Genomic DNA, 11,005 nt, shown 5'->3' on the forward strand with positions numbered 1-11,005 from the left:
TCAACTAAGTCGACATGGAAGAAGCACGCCAGCCTGTGTGATCTAAGGATGATGAATAATCAAATCCAAATCCAGAGGAGGGAATGGTATCAGCTTAAATCGTGAATACCCAATTTTCAGACAACTATGAGTGACAGTGGAAGCCCAAGCTCAATTTGCAGAGCCTGCTTGAATGAAGCCTCTGGTGAATCCCCTCTGGCCATACTCAAGGGATGTGAATAGCCCTGTTATCAGACAGAGACTGTTATAAAGTCAACTATGGTGGATGTAATTAGGTTAAAATGTAAAACTGTAAACAAAAGTAATACTTGGTTATGTGATCTCACTTTTGACTTATTTTAAATTTGTTATAGTTTTTACTATTTTCTGGTTTTTTTTCCAATTGAGGTTTTCCCCCAAGTTTATTTTGATATTGGTTTTGGTCTTTTTTCTCTCTTTTTTAGTTTTTTTTTCAGTATATGAAATCCAGGGTGGGTAAATCTATAGAGACAACAACTGTAGTAATGGCTTATTGAGGCTATGCGAGGGAAACAGTAATAATGAGTACAAGAAGGAAGAATATGTTCTAGAACAGATTGTTGTGATTATTATACAACCCCCTTTAATAAGAGTGAACTATGGAAGCTATGATATGTAAATTACATCTCAATACAACTATTGTAAAAATGCTGCAATAAACATTGGTGGATAAGTTTGTGATTGCATTCCTGCCTTCAGTTCTTCTGGGTATATGAGGGTAAGTTCAAAACAAATATTGCTGCTAGATTCCAGTTCATACCCAAACAAAACCAAACAGCAATACACTTACTGCCATTGAGTCAATTCCCACTTATAGAAACCCTATAGGACAGAGTTGAATTGCTTCTGTGGGTTTCTGAGACTGTAAATCTTTATGGGAATAGACAGCTTCATCTTTTTCCCATGGTACATCTGGGAGTTTTGAACTGTAGACCTTGCCGCTATAACCCCAGGGTTCCTCTAGTTTTCATGTGCACCAGTTCATTCCAAAGAAAACATGTTCAGACATGTCTCTGTGATCAGTGAATAACTGTACACAAGTTCTCTCCGTACTACGCTTCCCGTAATTGTATTAAGGTGACTGCAAAAAAAAGAAAAAAAGCACAGTTTAAACAGTGGCTTCCAAGAGGATCCACTCCAAACAAAACAAATCAAAATCAAACAAGGAAACGACAGTAAAAGTAAACTCACTGCCATCAAATTGATTCTGACTCATACTGACCCTATATAGAGGTTTTAAAGGCTACAAATCTTTACAGGATCAGAAATCCCCATCTTTCCCCTCAGAGGGGCTGGTAAGTTTGAATAGCTGCCCTTTGGTTAGCAGTCCAAAGCACAGCCTCTCACACCACCAAAGTTTCTTAAACTCATAGCAGAGAGGTCAGTTCAGAGGATATGCAAAAACGGTGTCCTACTGTTGTCCACCACTTATTTGTCAATTCGTCTTCCTGTGCTGGCTTGTGTGTTGCTGCGATGCTGGAAGTTATGTCACTGGTATTTCAAACATCACCAGGGTCACCCAAAGACAATAGGTTCCAGCAGAGCTTCCAGAGTAAGAATAAACTTCGAAGAAGGAAAATGCTGTCCACTTTAGAAGAATTAGACTGTCCATTTGAAAACCTTATCAATAGCATCGAAACATTGTCAGATATTGAAAACCTAATGGATACTGGCAGAATATTGGCAGAAATCGTGTCTGAAGATGAGCTCCCCAGGTTGGAAGGCACTCAAAATATGACTGAGGAAGGGCTGCCTTCTCAAAGTAGAGTCAACCATAATGACATGAATTTTCATTTGCTAATGGGGTACCATTCAAAATGAGCAGACATAGTTGTAAATATCCATTACTTATTGGAACTTGGAATGTACTAAGTATGAATCTAGGAAAGTTGGAAGTTGTCAAAAATGAAATGGCATGCATAAAGATCAATATTGTAAGTGTCAGTGAGCTGAAATTAATGGGTATTAGCCATTTTGAATTAGAAAATCATGTGGTTTACTAAGTTGGGAATGACAGATTAAAAAGAAATGGCATTGAATTTATTTTGAAGGACAATGCTATTTGTGATAGAATAATATCTATCTGTATACAAGGAAATACAGTCAATGAGGTTATTACTCAAATTTACACATCAACCACTAAAGCTCAAACCAAATTCACTGCCACTGAGTCAATGCTTATTCATGGCAACCCCCTGTGGATTTCTGAGACTGTAACTATTAACCGGAGTAGAAAGCCCATTCTTTCTTTCGTTAGGGGTAGAGGAGCTGCTGACCATGAGGATCAAAACTCAACACAACCACTCCACCACCAAGGTTCCAACCATAAACGCTAGTGATATAGAAATTTACGAATTCTACCAACACATTTTATCTGAAACCGATCAAACATTCAGTCAAGATGTATTGATAAATACTGGCTACTGAAATGCAAAAGTTGGAAACAAAATTGGAGATGGGGTGATCGAATTTTGAAAGACCATGACTTCTTTTTTAGCAATGATCTCTTTTATGGAATGCACAGAAATCAAATTGACTACATCTGTGGGAAGAGACACTGGAGAAGCTCAATATCAGCAGCCAAAATGAAGCCAGACACTGACTGGAACAGATCATCAATTGCTCATATGGAATTTCAGGTTGAAGCTGAAGTAAATGAGAACAACTCCATGAAAGCCCAAATATGGCCTTGAATATATCCCACTTGAATCTTGAGCACATTTCAAGGACAGATTTTCTACATTAATGACAGGTGAGCTACGGGATGATATCAAGAACATCATACATGAGGAAACCAAAGGCTATTAAAAAGACAGGAGAGGAAAACAAGATCAAAGTGGATGTCAAAAGAGAATCTGAAACTTGCTCTTAATCTAAGAAATGATGAAGGCAGAGCTGAATAGACAATTTCGAAGGGTATCTCGAGTAGACAAAGTAAAATATTATAATGAAATGCAAAAAGACCTAGAGTTAGCAAACAAAAAAGGAGAACATGCTCAGCATATCTAAAATTGAAAGAACTCAAGAAAAAAAGTCAGGCCTTGAGTTGCAATATTGAAAGAGTCTATGGGGAAACTGTTGAATAATGCAGGAGAGTCAAAGGAAGCTGGATAGAATCAGTCACTATGAATAAGAGCTAGTGAGCTAGTGGACATCCCACCATTTCAGGAGGGAGCATATGAGCAAGAACCAATGGTGCTGAAGGAAGAAGTTCAAGCTGCACTGAAAATATGAGTCAAAAACAAGGCTCTAGACATTGCTAGAATCCCAGTTGACAAATTTCAACAAGCCGATGCAACACTGGAAGCATGTACTCGCCTATGCTAGTGAATTTGGCCAACTGACAGGAAGAGATCATATTTGTGCCCATGTCAAAGAAAGATGACCCAAAAAATGCTGAAATTATAGAACAATTTCATCGATAGCACGTTCAGATTAAATTTTACTAAAGATCAATGTCTGCAGTGTTTGCAACAGGGAGCTGCCAAGGGTTCAGGACAGATTCAGAAGAAGGGATGAACATGAAACATGAACATGAAACAAGGGATATCTTTACTGACTTCAGATGTGAATCTTGGTTGAAAGCAGAGAATACCATACAAATGCTTACATGTGTTTTATTGACTATGCAAAGGCACTCAACCGTGTGCATCCTAACACACTATGGAGAGATTTGAGAAGTGGGATGCCCGAACTCTTCACTGTGCCCAAGCAGAACTTGGACATAGATCAAGAGGCAGTTGTGGGAAGAGCCTGAGATGTGCAGGAAGGTATTTAAAGCTGGTCAGGGAGAGAAGGCTTGTTCGTTTTCCGCTCAGCAGACATAGATTACTAATAGTAACCCACCCATGCAAATGTCACATGTACAGGAACCACGGCCTTCTTTCCCAGCACAGCCATGCACCTTGCAGTCACAGACAGTGTACAGGGCAGAGGCAAACCCCGATGAACACTCGTATCTCCCAGCCTTCTTCATTCCTTCCGCCATTGCAGACCTGCATGGACTGTGCGCTTTGGACATGTTGACAGCAGCTCTTTAACACGAGCCATTCTTTTCCAGCAAATCATGCTCCGAAAAGCTCCCAGTTATTTCACATGATCGGGTTCTGTGCCCTGGGGGCACAGTGGCTGCTCATTGGCCTGTCTACAGCAAGGCAAAACCACCGGGAGACAGACGGGGCTTTCCAGTCCCATCAAGAGTCACAGTCTCAGAAACCCACAGGGGAGGTTCTGCCCTGTCCTAGAGGCCCACTTTGCATCGGCATTGGATAAACGAGAGTGAGCTGTTGTTTGTTTTGGTTTTATGTCTGCTGAGCAGACGATGGAAGGACAAACCTTCTTTGCCCGATCAGCTGTACGTATTTTGATGACTCCCTGGCGATCTCAGGCTTCCCTGCTAGTCTCAGAAACCCACAGGGGCGGTTCTGCCCTGTTCATAGGGTCGCTATGAGTCTGGACTGACTCGATGACAGTGAGTTTGTTGGTCCTCCCTTGATGAGGCGCCCAGGTGGCACAATGGTGAAGAGTTGAGCTGCTCACCTCAAGGCTGGCAGGTGGAAGCCTGGAGCTTCCTGGGAGAAGGACCTGGTGTCCCCACTGCGGCCTAGGATGACGTGTAGGCTGTTCTCCTTTGTCACATGGAGTTGGCATAGGTGTGACAAGTCGTTGGGACCCTGGTGTCTTTTTTTAAATTATAGCATTTTATTGGGGCCTCGTACAACTATTACCACAATCCACACATACAGCCATTGTGTCGATCGCATTTGTACATTTGTTTACCTCATTTTTCTCAAAACATTTGCTTTTACTTGGACCCCTGGTGTCTGCTCCTCATTTTCCCCTGCCTTCCCGCTCCCCTCCCCCATGAATCCTTGCTAATTTATAAATCATTATTATTTTGTGATATCTTACATTGTCCTATGTCTCCCCTCACCCACTTCTCCACCCTCTGTCTCCCAGGAAGGAGGCCATATGTAGATCCTTGTAATCGGTTCCCCCTTTCTACCCCACCCTCCCTCCACCCTCCTGGGTCCTGAGGCCGTCTGTCCTGGATTCCCTGTATTTCCAGTTCCTATCTGTACCAGTCTGCATCCTCTGGTCTGGCCAGATTGGTAAAGCAGACTTGGGATCATGATAGTGGAGAGGGGAGCTGGCGGAGAAAAGTTATATGTTTCATTGTTGTTACACTGCACCCTGACTGGCTGGTCTCCTCCCAGTGACCCTTCTGTAAGAGGCTGTCCAGTTGCCCACAGATGGGTTTTGGGTCCCCACTCTGTACTCCCCCTCATTCACAATGATATGATTTTTTGTTCTTTGATGCATGATACCTGATCCCTTCGACACCTCGTGCTCACGCAGGCTGGTATAAACAAGCAGCCATCTAGCTGGGACTCTGATAGCTTAACAGCCTCAGATGCAGCTGGGAAAGCGAACCGAGGCGGCTTGGTATTCAGCAGGCACTCCCCCGCGCCATCTGCTGGTGGACGGTTGTATTTCAGGTGCGTAGGTGACATGCAGGGCCAGGCGGCTGCTGGCCGGTCGGCTTCAGAGGCATCCATCCATTCTAGCCTTGCTGGGTGAAGGCACACCAGCCACCGTGTGCCCATGCCCACGCTATCCAGGAGAGCAGGCAGAACAGTGACCCAGAAGAGGGCTCCTACCGCCGGCAGCCAGCATGTCCCGCCTCAGTGGGAGGGAGGGAGGGAGGAGAGAGAGAGAGAGAGAGAGAGAGAGAGAGAGAGAGAGAGAGAGAGAGAGAGAGAGAGAGAGAGAGAGAGAGAGAGAGAGAGAGAGAGAGAGAGAGAGAATGTGTGTGTGTGTGTGTGTGTGTGTGTGTGTTGAGTCCCAAGGTGATGGAGGACTATGGCCCCAGAAGGGCGAACCCAGCAGCGGATGGAGCACCTCGGGGCCTCCTTCCAGAGCAGAACATGCCGGCCTCAGAGATCACCCAAGACACAGAAAGGCCATCTTTTCAAAGGACTGGGGTGCATGGGGGTGTGGAGAGAAAGAGCTCCCTACATCCACGTTTTCTTTCTCTCGGTCACCTCCTTCAATGTACACATCCTCCAGCCCCATCTGCAACTAGGTGCTGGGCCCATGGCCACGTGCACAGACCAGGCCCTGACTGCCAAGGCCCCTGCCCCAGCCCTCCGAAGTTCCAGCACTGTAACTTGCAGGCTACATCTCACCTTCACATCGGCCCGAGGTGGCTGTGCCAGTCTCATGGGCGACGACGTGCCCGAGGTCCCTTACGAGGTGGTTGGTGGCACTGCTGTGCTTAAGGAGAGAGCCTTCCCCATCGACCCCAGGCTGCTTTCCTGAGGTCCTGTGGGGGAAAGGCCAGCCCCCCACCACTAATGGCGGGTTCGACAAGTGTAATTATATGGTTGATATGTATATATAGCTCAATTGTATATGTAAAGATTATATTACAGTCCTAGAGAGCATGAGAGATAGAAGGAGATTGACGTAATGGAGTCAGACACATTTCATAGTAGCATGCTCACCTCAGCCCAGCTTGGTAGTCCACGTGGAGAGAGGGGGAGGGGAAGAAGGACAAGGGGAAAGGGAACAGGAGAGCGAGGACCGGAGAGGAGAAGAGGAGCTGACAAGAGGCCAAGAGGGGAGCCCGAGAAAGCTCTTTATTGCCAACCCAGACCTAGATATCTTTGGGGGGCGTGCAAGCCCACTAATTACAGGTAAAGACAAACGTCCCAGGAAGGGGTTGCAATATAGGTTATACAGCAATGAGAGGGGGACAATCTAGGGATATACACGCAATAGGAAGGGGAGGGATTGGGGTATACATGTGACAAGAAGGGCGGGTCCTAGATTCAGGATGGCAGCCTTATTTTGGAGCCAGTTTGACCAGTTCCCTGGCTCAACTATAGAGACCATTATCAGTAGGATGTAAACCCACCCTAGACCATTATCAGTAGGGTGTAAACCCACCCACAGGAACAAAGCTAATGGCCACAAATCTTTAGGGAGAAGTAGCCAGTTGTCCTTAACAGGAGGGAGCAGGCTCTACCTTGGTGGCACCAGACAGTTGTCTGTAACTAACTGCCTTTAGGGAGGATATCTCTAAGCATTTGGCCTCCCACCACATGCTGGCAAAAGTCATTAACGTTTGGCATGTCTTTTGGGGGAAACAAAACTGGGAAAAGTCTCTTTATAATCCCACAAGGCCCTCTCTTCCTGACGGATTGGATTTGTATCAGGCACCAAGTGAAATGCTGCCTTATATGTGGGCCTCACCATCCCTCCCCCCCCCCCGTGGATTACCAACCACTTTGCAGGTTGCAGAGGTGAGGGCTTGGTCAGCGTCACCAGCATGGAGCTTGCTACCGTGTGCGCCTTCTTTAAGGAACAGGGTGGCCCGTCTCCTGGAAATTCATGGCGCTTTCCAGAGACTATGCTCTGGGTGGTGTCTATGAACCACTGCTGGAGGCTTTGGGGCGCTCCACTACTACTGTCGGATAAGACGTGGGCTCCTAGTTGCAAGGTTGAGCGTTCAAACCCACTAGCCGCTTCGTGGAAGGAAATGGAGGCTGTCTGCTGCCGCACAGATTTACACCCTCAAACTTTTTAGGGTCGTTATGAGCTACAGACCATGGCCGTGGCTTAAGCTTATAGTCCCGAACTTCTACACTTTTTGGGTAACGACTAATTCCATCTTCGTGGTGTATTGCATTGACCCATACCTACGTTTGTTAAAGCGGGTGAAGCGCTCAGGACCTGTCCGCGGTGTTAGACTTGCGCGCCAGTGAGACTCTCGCCACCTGCTGGCGTCTCTGTGGAACAGCACCCGAGCGCCCTGGGCGGGTGTCCCGCCGCTTTCGCCCAGAGACTCTGTGGGTGTCACAGCGGGCTTCGATGAGAGGCAGAGGACAGACCACGGGGCACGGGGGCACAGGGGGCAGGAAAACCTGGAACCTCACGGGAAGCGACGAATGAGCGCCTCCTCGAGCGGCACAGTCTCTGGGCACAGACGGGCCAGCAGCGCGCCTTCTTCCGTGGGTTGCAAGTATGAACCGGTGGGGCGGGGGACGCCTGTGCTGGGGGCCAGGGCCAGGGCGGGGCTGAGACCTCAGAGCACCTGGTCCCCCTGTACAGGTGGCCTCCACCCCCACTGCTGGCTCGGGAGCGGCACCAGCAAGATGTGCCGGCGGGGTGGGGTGGAGGGGCTTTGACTACCTAGGGTCCTGCTGCTCTCTGTGATCCTCTGCTTGGCAAAGAGGAACAAACAGCCTGCCTGGGGGCAGGGGAGACCTTGGAACATTGAGGATGGATCCCAAGGGAGGGAGCTGGCCTTTGGGGAGAGGGGGGAGGGCGGTTGCGCCCTGATGGGGTCCAAAGAGAAGTCCACAGGTTTAGAGCCCAGAGACACACCTGAGGGCCTGGGGGCGCCTGGCGCTGCCTGAAGCACCATCTGAGCTGTGCTCCCCCAGACTGGCTGCAACCAGGGCACCTTGGAGGGAAGGACTGAGGGCCAGGGCCGCCAGAGGATGCATGAATGGCCTGATGATGGGGGACTTGATGGACGCTGATGCCATGGGTGGGGCTGCCTAGGATGGAGGGAAGGGCCAGGAGAGGCCTGCGTCTGTGCACCAGCCCAAGGACGAAGAGCAATCACAGGCCCATTCCTTGTTTTTCTACCGCGCCTCAATTCACACAACATACAATCCATAGTTTCAGAGAGTACAGTTGAGAGGCGTTTAGTAAATTCACAACGTTGAACCACCAACCATCAGCTCCAGCTAGGGCAGTGGTTCTCAACCTTCCTAATGCCGTGGTCCTTAATCCAGTTCCTCATGTTTTGGTGAACCTCAACCATAAAATTATTTTTGTTGCTACTTCATCAATGTCATCTTGCAACTGTTATGAATCGTCATGAAAATATCTGGTATGCAGGATGTATTTTCATTGTGACAAATTGAACATAATTAAAGCATATTGATTAATCACAAAACAATCTGTCATTATAGATTGTGAACTATTTCTTTTTTATAGATATCAAAGTTTATTAATAGTTACTAGGGTCAGGAAAGAGAAAGTGGGGGGTGGAGGGTATGGGTGATGGAAAAACTACATGGATCACGGAATAGTATGCTTGCAAACAGATTCATGTAATTGCTGTCCAAAAGGCTAAATCCTGGAAAAATAAACAGGCAAAAGTTGTTGATAGATAGATATACAAGGGGGCTTCAAAAAGTTTGTGGGATGAACTATTTGTTTCTAATGATAAATCAATGAAATTTTGTCTTGAAGCATGGTGCAGCATGGGTGACAGTCTTCACGCCGGGGACTTCTTGTAGGTGGGTATATCTGCATGTGGGCGGACCCGCCTGGGGCTGATAGAGGAGCTGTGTCTATAAAAAAATAGGTGTTTTCTGATGGTCTTAGGTGACCCCTGGGAAAGGATCATTAGACCCCCAAAGGGGTTGTGACCCACAGGTTGAGAACAGTTGGTCTAGGGGGTGGAGTGAATTCTGTGTTGGGCTGCTAAGTTCAAGGTCAGCAGTTCAAACCCTCCAGTTGTTCCCACCAGGTGCTCCTGTGGAGAAAGTGGAGGTTTTCCACTCTTGTAAAGTGTTAGCAGCGGTCTCAGAACTCCCGAGGGGCAGGTCTGCCCTTTCCCAAAGGGCCACCATGGATCAGAGTGGACTCCATGGTAGTGAGTTTTGCTTCTTTGAGGGGTTTTGTTTTTGAGAAAGATGACCCACAAACACTAAGTAGTCACCCCATTCCCTGCTCTCCCCAGCCCCTGGCAACCATTAACGTGTCTTCTGTCTCCTTGTTGGTGGTGTTGTTGTTAGGTACCATCAAGTGGTCCCCACGCACAGAGACCCTGTGCAGGACAGGAGGAAACACTGGCAGGCCTGGGGCCATCCTCACCATCAGTGTTGGCTTTCAGGCCCCGGCCGCAGCCACCGTGCCAGATCATCTCTACCAGGGTCTTCCTCTGCCACCTCCCCTGACTCTGCGGGCTGCCCCATGCTGGAGCTGTCACCTGAATGGCATCTCACACTATGTGCGTGTGGTGTCAGGCTGCCTCGTTTGGCACCCCGTGTGTACCAGGAGCACCAGCCTTGCAGAGTGCATCCATGCGCGATGCATGGCACAGTGGAATCATATTGCTTGGCGGGGTCTCGTGCTCTGCCAGCACCACGCTTCACATGCCCTCCGGTGCGTTGCATTCGTCCATTCCTCCAGCGAGGGGCGGCTGGGCGACTTGCACCGGGGCTACTGAGAATGCTGCGGCGGCTCTGAACATTCACATCCAAGCTAGTGTGCCTGTGCCTCTTTGCAGGTCTGTGGGGCTTACCCACACCTTACCCGGAAGTGGGGGGGTCTTGCTGGACCACATGGGCACCCGCAGGAGCCCTAGTTGCACAGTGCATTCAGCACTGCCCTACTAACCAAAAGGTGCGTGGTTTGAGTCCCCAGCCACTCTGCGTGAGCAGGACGAGGCGGCCTCCTTGGGTGACGAAGAACAGCCCCAGAAACCCTGCGGAGGGGCTCTGTCCTGCTCTGTGCTACCAGGTCTTGGGGAGTCAGAAGGAACTTGAGGGCAGTGGGGTTGGCTTCACTTTGGGTGTCCGATCATCCTGTGGGTAAATTTTGGAGCAACGGCCAAACTCTTCTCGGCAGTGGCCATGGCATTTTACCCTTCCACCAGCAGTGCGTGAGGGGTCCAGTTTCTGCACCCCTGACCGCCACTTGTCTTTCTGTCCATCTGGCCGGCCACCGTGTTGCTGTGAGCCGCCTTTCTGGTGCTCGGCCAGTCCTCCCTTGGGTGCATTGTTTTCCTTATTACCTGCAGAAAGTAGAGCACCTTTTCTGATGGATGGAGGAGGCAAGGCCCTGGTCAGATGGACTTGCTGCTGCTGCTGCTGCTGTTGTGAGGGGCCACGGGGCCTGCGCCTTCCTCACCGTGGTTCTTCCATCCAAGCGCATTGTTGCGGCCGCTGCGACGATGCCGTCC

The sequence above is a fragment of the Tenrec ecaudatus genome, chromosome X (genome assembly GCF_050624435.1).
Source record: "Tenrec ecaudatus isolate mTenEca1 chromosome X, mTenEca1.hap1, whole genome shotgun sequence".
Lineage (NCBI taxonomy): Eukaryota > Metazoa > Chordata > Mammalia > Afrosoricida > Tenrecidae > Tenrec > Tenrec ecaudatus.